This window comes from Notolepis coatsorum (genome assembly GCF_963971535.1).
Source record: "Notolepis coatsorum genome assembly, chromosome: 13".
NCBI classification, from domain to species: domain Eukaryota; kingdom Metazoa; phylum Chordata; class Actinopteri; order Aulopiformes; family Paralepididae; genus Notolepis; species Notolepis coatsorum.
The window spans coordinates 32362124-32374187 of record NC_140177.1 but is presented as its reverse complement, the minus strand read 5'-3'; positions in this window follow the sequence as shown (position 1 = coordinate 32374187).

Genomic DNA, 12064 nt, shown 5'->3' with positions numbered 1-12064 from the left:
AATAATCCCAAGGGAAATTCGGCACTACAGATCGCTCACATTGAACAACAATACACATTTAGGTAAAAAAGTACAATAAAAACGTAGAAGTAGACGAAAAGTACAGAAACAGGTAGAGCGATCTGCAGCAGCGGCTGTCTTCGGCGACACTCTACTCTCTCTCTAACGCTTGTGGACCCATAGGGTCTGGAGATTATATCAGGTTTCAAATATTTGGCTCTTGTATGAGGAAAAAAACACGATTGGCAGTAAAAGAAAAACTAAAAACAAACAAACTAGAAGTTACCTGTCCAGTGGTGTTTGCAACGTGTTACATACAGTAATTATACTGTCATTGTAACTACTTGTAGACCTACTGTTTACCTGCTGCTCCCCCCTGAACGACTGTCAACGTGGCTCACTATTCTATACCATAGTGTTGACTTTTAGCGTTTTAGTGCACTACTGTGGCCAAGAGATGCTCCTCAGGAAGTAACTCGTCACCGTGGCTCTCTGCCGAAGGAAAACTGAATTGCTGGTGAACTTTGAATAGTACACACCCTCGGCATACAGATTCTCAGCTCGGGCGTCAAGACGGAGGTGCTATTTTAAACATTAGGAAAATGTTTTGACACTTAAAGGTGCTATAGATAACATTCAGCCACTAGGTGTCGCACTAGAGCACCAGCATGGCATTTATCCAATCAAGTGCATTGCATGTGGGGAAATGGGAAGTAGGGAAGGGATACATGCACACAACATGTAAAACATTTTTAAATGTGAAATTCATTAAAAAAAATTGGGAAAAGCAATACATTTATTTTACACCTTTCTAAAAGCTCTGGATGTTTTTATTGTTTTATCAATAGCATCTTTAAATAACACTTAACTTAAGGCATTCATCTATTAAGTATTATAAGGACAATGGGTCTCATTCACCAAGGACTCACGACAAAAAGTTATGTCATTCACAAAGGGGTCACGTGGTGTCGTAGTAGTAGTAAAAGTCAGCTGTTCACTGGCGAGTTTCAGGTACGGTAATGATGAGGGGGTGAACCGGGGAAGTCATACCTTGCTGACCGCACGCTACACTATGATAAATCAAGCCGTGATTCACTTTATTTTTTATATTGAACTGTTTTTAACTTCAAATACGGTAAACTAACCAAACGCAGTATCCTGGAGCAGTGATTTTATGACAAGCGGCGCGTCTGGCAGGTGTAAAGATTTTGCCCAACCCACTTTCAGTTCCGCGTTCGGGATACGCAATCTGATTGGCCACTGACGTTTCTCTCAGCGCCAATCGCGTTACGCCTAGTTCTAACGTATTGTTTTCATCTCTCTATATTAACGTGATTCCATCAACACAACATAAATGTTCAAAACACGACTTCATTATTGCGCGATCTTGCAGTGATTTGAAGCTTATCTCTGCTCTGTTTACGTTGGGTGGACGGGCAGTGAGTTTATACAGAGTGTAGCCATGTATGCTTTCGAGCTGTTTCTACTGTATCTAGGTTTGAGCAGCTGACAGGTAGCCATTCAATATCGAGCTCTTGTAGAGTGGAGTTCCATAAGAACGGCAGCCACATCAGACAGACGACTGGTGTTGAAACATGCCAGTTATTAGGCTATTCTAACGCCGGAGTGAGCACGGCATAAGAATAGCCTACCAGTAGCCTAAAAACCGCATGAGCATTCTATTTGTAGGTAATATGCTCTTGCATGTGACGCGACTTTGGGCTTCATTATTCAGCCACAGTCTTTAGATCACAGGCTGGTCATGCATAATCTCGCCCACCAGACTCTTCTACCGAATTGACTAGGACCGGTCATGCAAGTCAATCAATAGATTACACTTTCTGTAGGCCTAACACTCACCTACTCATTCTGTTGTGACACAACATGACATGTTAGGGTTGTCACCTTCCAAATCTGTTTTAGATTAGGCTGTAAAAATCTGTTCCATATATTTAGTCTAGTTTATTAGACATAAAGCATTTAAAAATACTTTGATGAGTCTACATCAATAGCATTAACCATACATTGTCAAGGTTGACAGAATAAAGTCTATATCAACTTATTTCCATCATGGACCTTGGTGTAGGCTAATAACAGAACAGATTGACAGGTTGCGACAAAGCACAAGACTGGGCAGCAACCAGCATTTAAAAAACATACATGCAGAACATGAAAGAACAGACAATCATCAACAAACACAACAACCGCATTGGCCATGGGAGTCTTATACAAGGCTATACTCCTATGTCATTCTTTAACTATGTGAAATGCCACATACCTGTTCTGTATGTGCATACATAATACATTGAATAACTAATAGCATGTAGCCTATAGGTCTACACACATACATCAACAGATCTGACTTCAGAACAGAGAGTTGAAGCAAGGTAAGTAGGCCTATTGGGTACGTTCAGCAACATATATTCATTTAATCCAGAACCAGTACCAAGAGGTAATTAACATGTCATTTAGCAACAGGTAACTTCATATAGGCCTAGGCCTACAGAGATTTCTACAATGGCATGCAAATGTATTGATTCTGATTGGCTGAAACCTGTCGAGCAACTAGAGTCTAAACAGTCCACCCTTGAGTCTAACCCTCCCACAACCGCATTTCTTTAATTACCGTGTTTATTTTATAGCAATAGGGTTGGGTGGCTTGGGCCACTGTAGAAAAGCATTAGGCCACTTAAAGTCGTGGGTTAGACTCTTTAGATCACGCCTAGGGGGGTCTAACAGCCACCCCTAGGCGTGATCTAAAGAGTCTAACCCACTCCTCGTGATCTAATGCTTAAGCAGCCTACGTAGGTAGGTTTAGCAATAGGTAACCACATAACAGATATTCAAAAGGTAATTAACAGGCATGTTCTGCATCATATATCCACTCTTGAACAATGAAAAAATAGGAGGGCTTCGGCGTTCTTGCAGGTATTCAGGAGAATGTGCTCTTGGACGGCAGGGTGACATATGAAACAGGAAAGACGGATGTCCAGGCAGCTTGTATGCTTTCTACAACGCAGTTGGGCGATTTGCGATTCTGATTGGCCAGGTCATTTCTGGTCATGTGACATGTACGCCCAATCCTGGCACCGCAAGTGTCTACACTGGTTAAGCTTAGGCGCTCTTTCGAAGTTGGTTAAGGTTAGAGTTTGTCTTAGAGCATGGCGATAGAACGCCTGCCCTTCTTTCAACGGTTAAGCTTAGGCACTCTTTCGAAGTTGGTTAAGGTTAGAGTTTGTCTTAGAGCATGGCGATAGAACGCCACGTGCTTTGCAGGCAGTTCGACGCAGAAATGGGCAAAGACACAGCTCGTCACGCTATTGGGCGCACATGTCACATGACCAGAAACGTCAGTGGCCAATCAGAATCGCAAATCGCCCTACTGCGTTGTAGAAAGCATACACGCGTCCAGGCAGCTCTTCTCTTTCAAAGTTAAAAAGGCTTTTATTGCTTAGCTTAGTTCATCATAGAACATAGAAATCAACATGTGTCGGCTGGATAGCCTTCTAGAGGGTGTAACAGGAAGTCAGCACTCAATCAGTATATCCATGTGTGCATTAAATGAAATTGATAACAGCTGGTAGATAATTAGGCAGATAGACCTACATAGGAGTAGTAATAATAACGGATGACCACTAGGGTCCGCCTTGACATCAGAATATCATGAATCAGCACATCTTAATGCAGTAGGCAACACAAAGTAGATTCCAATTAAGATACTATTTCATGAACACAAACTCAATTACAAATGCGTAAAAATAATAATAATAATAATAATAATAATAATAATAATAATAATAATAATAATAATAATATATCCACTCTTTTCAGGTAGGTAGGTTAATGAACATGTACGTTGAGCATCACTCATCCCTTGACAGTTCTGTATCGTTAGTGGCTTAGCTTGGCATCACTACTGCACTATCTCGCGTACGTGCACGCGTACTGAATAAACCACAAATGTACCTCTAATACCAGTATTAGTCTGACCACACCCCTCATCAGCTTACCTTCATAAGCAGGTGTGTGGTCACCTGCTCTCCTCCTTCTCGCTTTCACCACAAGGAAGAGGTGCCTCGGTAGATCCCCACACTTGACACCATGATGGAAGAAATTGGATTAGGAACAGCTTGGGAAACAAGGATACGTTGACATCATATCTTTATTTTCTCTCTCACTATTTTTCGAGAAAATACGGCGATATTGTCTTCGTACTGGAGTGTCTAGAAGATGATGATCATTCTAAAAACCCTCCACCGGTTTTCGTATTGGGAGCACGCCGCTGCATGCTTCTCAACTGCAGTTCCTTGCTGTGTTTGTTGGGGTGAAACCTGTCAGGCCACAGCTGAACTGTCGGACATGCCGCTGTTGTGAGAAGCGGTGCGGTGTGAGTAGTGTTTGCTGGCGGGCTCCACTTGTCTGTTAGTGCTATGGGGGCTACTTGACAAAGTTTATGGAAACCGGCCCCAGGCTAGGGTCCTTTGTTTAGCCACCTAGGCGACAGAAGACCTTGGTCTGAAGACCATTATAGTTTTAACTATAGTGGGCCGCGACCATTGACACTGGTGATCCCTGTGTGTTCTGGACGAGTGGATTCTCTCTGTCACCGTGTTAAGGCCCCATCTTTCATATCCAAATGAGAGTATTCCTTCACGAGGGGATATGTGCATGTAATGTGCGATAGCGGCAGATTCATGTTTAAAGTCAGCTACACAGGCCAGTTGGTACTGTGCTGATTTCCGTCGGACGTGGTAATGTCACCGTTGTGAAGCGGTGTTGACGTCTTGTTTTCTCTTTTCTCTTAAAAAGTGAGGAGGGGTTCAGAACGGCGGCCTGTCTGGGTGAGTGTTATGTCATTGTTTACATGTTCATAGCTTACGGTTAGATGGCTGGCGCGGGGTAGCTTAGCTTCTCGCGCGCCGCCGGGAGCTCGCTTCTGATCGCCGTTGGCTTGATGCTATTCTGTTGAACGTGCTTTGATTTTAACATGTTTTACACTCTTGACCGCGACGTCATCCTTGACAGGGGATGTTTCGTCGACCCTGCCCTGGGCCTGGACGGGGATTGCGTCAACAAAAAGGACTGTAGCGACTGGTTGGAGCGGCGACGCTGCCCGGATCGAACAACACAGGACGGCTGTGTTCTACGGTGTCTTGTGACTGCACTTCGCTGATCTGCGTTCCGGGTAGGTACGGGGTTGACCAGACCTCATAACACGTCTTCTGGTTTTACTTTGCTAGATGTATTGTGAATAACGGTGTTTTTTCCCAAAATGTGTGTTGTTGCAAATACATTTAGGATACGTTGCGGGTTATGTGTGGGCTGTTTTTGTCACTGGCAGTTAGCTTCTCCGTGCAGATCGTGATGTATTGATCTGGTTGTTGTGTGAGAAACATCATGGTGTTTATGTGTACCGTGTACTCACTACTAAGGCAACTAACCTATGAAGCTATGCTTGGTGACAAGTGAGTAAAAGAATGTTCTTTCTCAGACTGTAATGACAATGAACAGTGTGTTCACACATTAACAGGTTTTCCTGTTTTAACTGGCCGTATTGAGGGTAAAATAGGAGGATTGTGTTTTTCCCCCCCGGTTCCCTGGGGACTTTATCACCTCCTATCAGACATGTTGTGCATTAATTGTGTCTTTTGTGTGGTAGGGATACGATGTAACTCCTAGCTTGATTGCTGAGGTTGTGCTAAACCAGCTGGAGAAACTTATTTCCTAAAGGGAAATTGGTTTGGTTGCTGTCATGTGTGCTTAGCAAGGCCTGTGGTCGATACTAATCAAGAATGATGTATTCTCTCATTGTGAAAAAAACGGCGTTCCTCTGTTGAGTGTTTTTGCCATTTTTTGTAGGTGATGATGGGTTGTGTGTGTCATGTGACCTACAACTGGGTTGTACTGGCCACAGAAGCACATGTGTATGTTGGACCGGGGTTCTTAGAGCCCTCTCTATTCTGTGTTTTTCCTTAGTAAAAATCAGATAGCAGGTTAGCTCATGCGCTGTGTGGAGCTGTGAAACGCTTCATAGAGCTGACTATGACTGTGTCATATTCTCTTTTTGTCGTTACGTCGTATCATGGGTGTGGGGTCGTAAAGGGGTGAACTGGTAACCTTTCCTCTCCCCATTGTTCTGTCGGTCAGGGGTACACCCCCTGTCCTTCAAGGTTCCCGTCACGTGGCGGTTCGGCACGTTACGGGGGGGGGGGGGGGGGGGGGGGGAGGGAGTTCCTGGTCCCACGGCCTGGTATATTGGGCGTGTGCACCGCAGGAATTCCCCCGCCATAGAGTACGTCACCGTGCGCGTCTCTGTTGGTAGGACTTCCGTGTGCTGTTCAGGTCCATGTGATGGATCTGTTTTCAGGGGGGGTGGTCAGGGCTCCTCCTCACCAAGCGCCTATTCAGGCCTTCTGTGAGTTCGGACTCCTTCTTCCATGTGAGGAAGCCTCCATCAGAGTACAGAGCCTTCCTCCTCAGATTGTCAAAGTGAGTGGACCCTCTAGAAGGGTCCTTTTCTATTGTATGTATATTCGATTCAATTCGTTTATTGAGTGTGTATGGGTTCAGTGCCTCTTCCCCGGAGGCCCTAAAACCAGTTTTTTACATGGCTCAAGGTGCAATATATTCTTTTCAATCTGTACAGCTCGCGTGGGAAGTCTCTCTGGGGATCCCCGTCTCTTTCCTATGGGAGGGTGGTGGGATGTAAAAATGTGACCATTTTTTACCCCGGCTGTGTAGACTGGGATACATGCTGTTGATGCTTCCTTCTTTCTATTCCAGAAGTGTTGGAGTTAGGGAGTGTCACACCCCTCTTGTCGTTCCCCTGGGCGCCTTGGGGATTCAATGACAGGTCTAAGTAGCCTGTTCATTGATGGGGGTGTGTCCCGACGCACGTATAGTGCTAGCTCGCTGTAAACAGGCGATTGACTGGCACGCCTTGGTTGCTTGTGGTTGAAACAGCGTTTTTATAAAGCAACTGAGATGGGGGTTTTTCCTCTTCCGACGACCACATCCCATGACCTGGGTGGGTTGTCGACGGATTCTCGTTCATGTCTGGGGGATGATGACGGGATGGATCTGAACATATGTAGTGGGGTCTCACGCCCTTGGGGTGGGCCACCAGGCGCGGTTCGTCCGAACGTCTGGGTGGCGCCTTCTTTTCATGTTAAGATCAACACGCATATCTGCCCTTCTCCTGGAGTAGGCATGTCGGCGTGGTTAGGGCACGGGACTGGTTCTGGTCACGCTGGTCCAGATCAGTTGAACCCGTTGTCCGCCGGGGATGCAGATCTGCTGTTCTGGTACCCTGAGGGACTTGGGCTTTTTTCAGGGGGAAAAAATGCCAGGTCGGTCTGGGTGTCACAGGGTTAAGCGCTATGGAGACCCTGGTTGGGTATGTTTTTACTCAGCACTGTCGTCATGGCTTACAGCCATGCCATTCTGTACGCGCTCGATCTCGTCGGATCTCGGCCGCTACACAGGTTGGTCCTGGTTAGTACTTGGTTGGGAGACCGCCGGGGAATACCAGGTACGGTGTGCTTAGGGGCTGGTTCTCCATTGTTTTTCGCTCCTCTCTCACGCATGGCGAAGAGGGGCCTGTGGGGGTGGTTTTTTGACCTCCTCTGGTGACCCTGTGCTTCCCGTACCGCCAGGCCCGGTCCGAAGTGATGTTTGCGACCCGTAGGCCTGGGTTAACCCTTTTTGGAAACTGAAACACTTGTACTGCGGTATAGCCGGTGTATACCCGCAGGTGTGTTTTGGAGTTTTTTCTTGAGGGGTTGTAGGAACGACCACCGCATTGGGTAACACCGAGGTGGTTGATTCCCTGGTGTGTTGGAGCAGTGTCAACTCCCGGGTTCACCGTTTGAGGGTGCCCCTGCACGTTCATGACGTCTGCCAATCGTGTCAGCCTTCTCTGCCTCGACCCCTCTGGGTGGGGGTTGTTAAATGGAGGCTTGGTCATGCAACACCGCCAGCTTACGCTCCTTCCGCCGGGGCGGCTGTGTTCAGCTGTCCCCTCTGGCGCCTGTCTCGTCCGCAGTCTCCAGGCTAGGGTTAACAGCCTGTTGCCTGGTTTTTCCCCGGTGCGCTGCCTGCTTCCGTTGGTTAACCTTTTTTGTGTGCTTACGGCCATGCTGACTGCCTGTTCTGCAGGGTCAGTGTGCCAGGCGGTGTACTATTGGGGGGACGGGGCCCGCTCGGCTTACGGCCATACCGACCTGAACACGCCCGATCTCGTCCGATCTCGGAAGCTAAGCAGGTTCTGGCCTGGTTAGTACTTGGATGGGATTCCGCCTGGGAATACCAGGTGCAGTAACTGAGGGGCCTTTGTCCGAATACGCTGGCGATGTGGGGGGCGGGGCACTGCGTGCCCACCTGGTGGGGTCTTGATGCTGGCATCATGGACTTCTCCGGGCCCCCATTCCAGGGAGTCCAGTCCTTTTGGTGGGTCTGGGTCTTCCTTCGCGCTCCGCTGCTACGGCCTTGCCACGGGGTTGGGTTTGCCCTTGGCCCCGTGATTCTGGGGGCAGTAACGAGGTTGTTCCTCCGTTCGTTCCCGGGTGGCATGCGGGTTGTGCGTGTGTGTAGTCGTGGGGTCAAGCCACGGTCTGCTCACCCTGTGCGTTAAGTTGCTTGAGTGCCTCTTCGCACGGTCGGGTCCGTCGCCTTCCCGTGAAGCCTCTAATAGGGGGGATACCCTCCATTAGGGGGGGTCGGGGGGGCTCGGCCCTCCCTGTTCTGATGGTTTTGGGGGGCTGTCAGCGGGGTGTATTTGTCAGCCAAGTGGCTCCGCTTGGCCTCCCTTGTGCAGTAGTGATGCCAAGCTAAGCCACTAACGATACAGAACGATAGGTTATGACTATAACCAAGTTCTGTTAGTTAGGGGCGATGCTTGGCATCAGACGGCCGCTGCAGCCCTTGTCCTCACCTTGTGGTGAAAGCTTGGGAAGGAGGAGAGCAGGTGACCACACACCTGCTTATGAAGGTAAGCTGATGAGGGGTGTGGTCAGACTAATACTGGTATTAGAGGTACATTTGTGGTTTATTCAGTACGCGTGCACGTACGCGAGATAGTGCAGTAGTGATGCCAAGCATCGCCCCTAACTAACAGAACTTGGTTATAGTCATAACCTATCGTTTTTTGTATCTTTTTCTTTCTTTCTATAGCAATGACGCATGTAAAAATGAATATGGTATAGGCTACAAATAAAATACTCAATGCACCCAAAATGTAAGGCCCCACAAGGCCCCACATCTACTGTGTGGTATAGCGCCATCAGTAGGCTACTGCAAGGGAGAAAAGGGGGTGATGTGTCAGATTGTTCACTCCGTTCTAACGGTTTTACTCTCAACTGGATCGTGGTTGCCAGTCAGGTCTAAGCCTGACAATATTGGGTTCTTGTCCCTAGTCATGCACCCAGCCTATTAGAAGTGCACCTCGACATGCATTTCTGGTGTCTGTGCCCTGGCAGCATTTCTGGTGTCTGTGCCCTGCTTGCCATGCTTCATGTGGGGGTGTGATTTGTTTGTCGTGTTATGCTATGTCACAGTGTGTGTAAATGTGCCCTGTGGATTATACGTGCCCCATGTAAAATAAAGGTTTAATAATTTCTTTTTTTTAAGTCAATTAACGACTGCTGTTGGTTGTAGAGAGCGGTGGCAGACTTTGTCTGATACAGACCGTTACACTATGAGTGAATGAATGAATGAATGAAAACTTTATTTAACAGATTGCATAATGGGTACAATACAGTACGGCTCAATACACACAATTGTTAAGGGGATGCAGACCAGAGAAAGACGTTTGTCTTGTTTACATCAGGGTCCCCCATTTTCAATTCATATTGACATTTATGACATACTCAACATACATGACATTTATGGCATAGGGACATATAGGTATTTAGTACTGATACATTTGTGATTCAAATATACAGTACTGTTACTCATAGATCCTGACAGAGTATATACATATGATGGGGAGGGGACTGTACATTAGGAGGGGGTGGGTGGGAGAGAAATATACATCCGGTGGTGAGGAGACTGTACATTTGGAGGGGGTGGGTGGGTGGGAGAAAAAAATACATATACGGCGGGGAGAGAATATATACATGCGGTGGGGAGGAGACTGTCTAATAGGAGGGGGTGGGGGGTTTGGACATTTACGGTGGCCAGTTTCGAATTGCAGCCTCCCGTAGGTGCTCTTTAACACTTTGATTGCCCAACCCGAGTTTTCTCTGGTTTACCCCCTGCGGGTTGAATGCCCATAACGAGAATATTCGTTTTTTCTTGTTTTTTATTTTTATTAACTGAATTCATATTTCATCAACCGAGTCTACCGTTGTTAAATCAGCCACCCCAGGCGCTCAGATGTGAAAAAAGCACCCCCTATCGTCTCCCAGATGGTAATTCACCCTTTTGGATTGGACTCAATGAAAAGGCATGAGAAAAAAAAACCCGGACTCCACATTTTACTTCTCACGCATGTGACCGGAGTCGATCAGCTTCATTCTGGACCCTCAGAGCAGCGGGGATTATGTGTTTTACAGTATACGCGGTGGATCAATAAAAGGATCGATTTTCGGAATGGCGATCAGGAATTGGAATAATCCATTTGGATACCATCTGATCTCAGGTAAGGAATCTATTTGACCAGTCTTAGGATAATCAGACCCGTTTTCACGGAGATATAAGCTTTCCCCCTATAATGTGATATGGCTGTTTGACTGTAAAAGCGATCAGGAACTGAGAGAATCGCTTTTCAGCGCGCGGCACCAGCGTGCACAAGTACACATATACTATCGATAATCTAGCGTTTATTTGAAAACTATTCATAAATAGGCAGAACAATTACAACGTTCTAGAATATTCCAGTACAGGGCGATTATCATGGAATCTCTTATTTTTCCGTGAAAACGAGGGCTTTTCAAAATGATATAAAACTGAAATGAACCGATAAAAAAACAATCCGCTTCGACAATGTTGACTGGAAATGGGTCATTGATAATGCGACGGGCAGATTAGACACATAGCCATAATTTAAAACATAGATTAGGCGATATTAACGTTAACATTGAAGTGGTGCTGGGCATTCAAGGGGGTAAAAAGGAAAACACGGCCGGCTCTGAAAGTGTTAAGAGCGGTTTTGAATGTGGGTAGGGATTCACATTCCTTTACAGCTTTGGGTAGGGCGTTCCACATTGATGTGGCATAATTGCGAAACGTGTTTAGTCCCTTGTTTGAGCCGAATCTGGGTTTAACATGATTTGTTGAGCTTCCTCTGGTGTTGTGGTCGTGGTATTCACTGACCTTTGGGAAGTATTTTGACATGTACATGGGTACCTTAGTCGTATAGTGTATCTTGTAGACCAGGCCCATTGCAAGTTGCTGTACTCTGTCGTCTACTCTAAGCCATCCTAGGTTGTCAAAGTGTGCAGGGGTGAGGTGGGTTCTAGGGGTAAGGTCAAGTATAGTAGTCTGACTAGTTTGTTTTGTGATGTTTGTAATCTTGTTTTTAGCGCCTTTGAGGTGCTTTGGTACCATGAGGTGCAAGCATAGTCGTAGTACCCTTGAATGAGTGCTCCTGCCAGAGCCTTCAGGGTATTCTTGTTTACCAGAGAGGAGATCCGGTACAAGAATCGAGTTCGTTGGTTGACTTTTTTTATTACATTGGATGCCATTTTGTCACAGGAAAGATTTGCCTCTAGGATGGAACCCAGGTAGGTAATTTCATCTTTCCTTGTGACAATATTGTCACCCACTGTAACTGAGAAGCCGTCGGTGTTGCTGAGTTTGTTATTTGAACCGAAGAGAATGGACTCTGTTTTGCCCATGTGTAATGATAGTTTGTTATCCGCCAGCCATATGCAGATTTTGCCTAGTTCCGAGCAGGGCTGAGTCGTCCGCAAACAGGAACAAGTTGCAGTCACAAGCTGACAACATGTCATTTGCATAAATTAGGAACAGTAGTGGTCCTAGTATGCTTCCTTGTGGAACACCACAGCTCACTGTGAGGGGGGGGATAGAGTACCGTTTACTAGGCTTGGGCGGTATCCTTTTT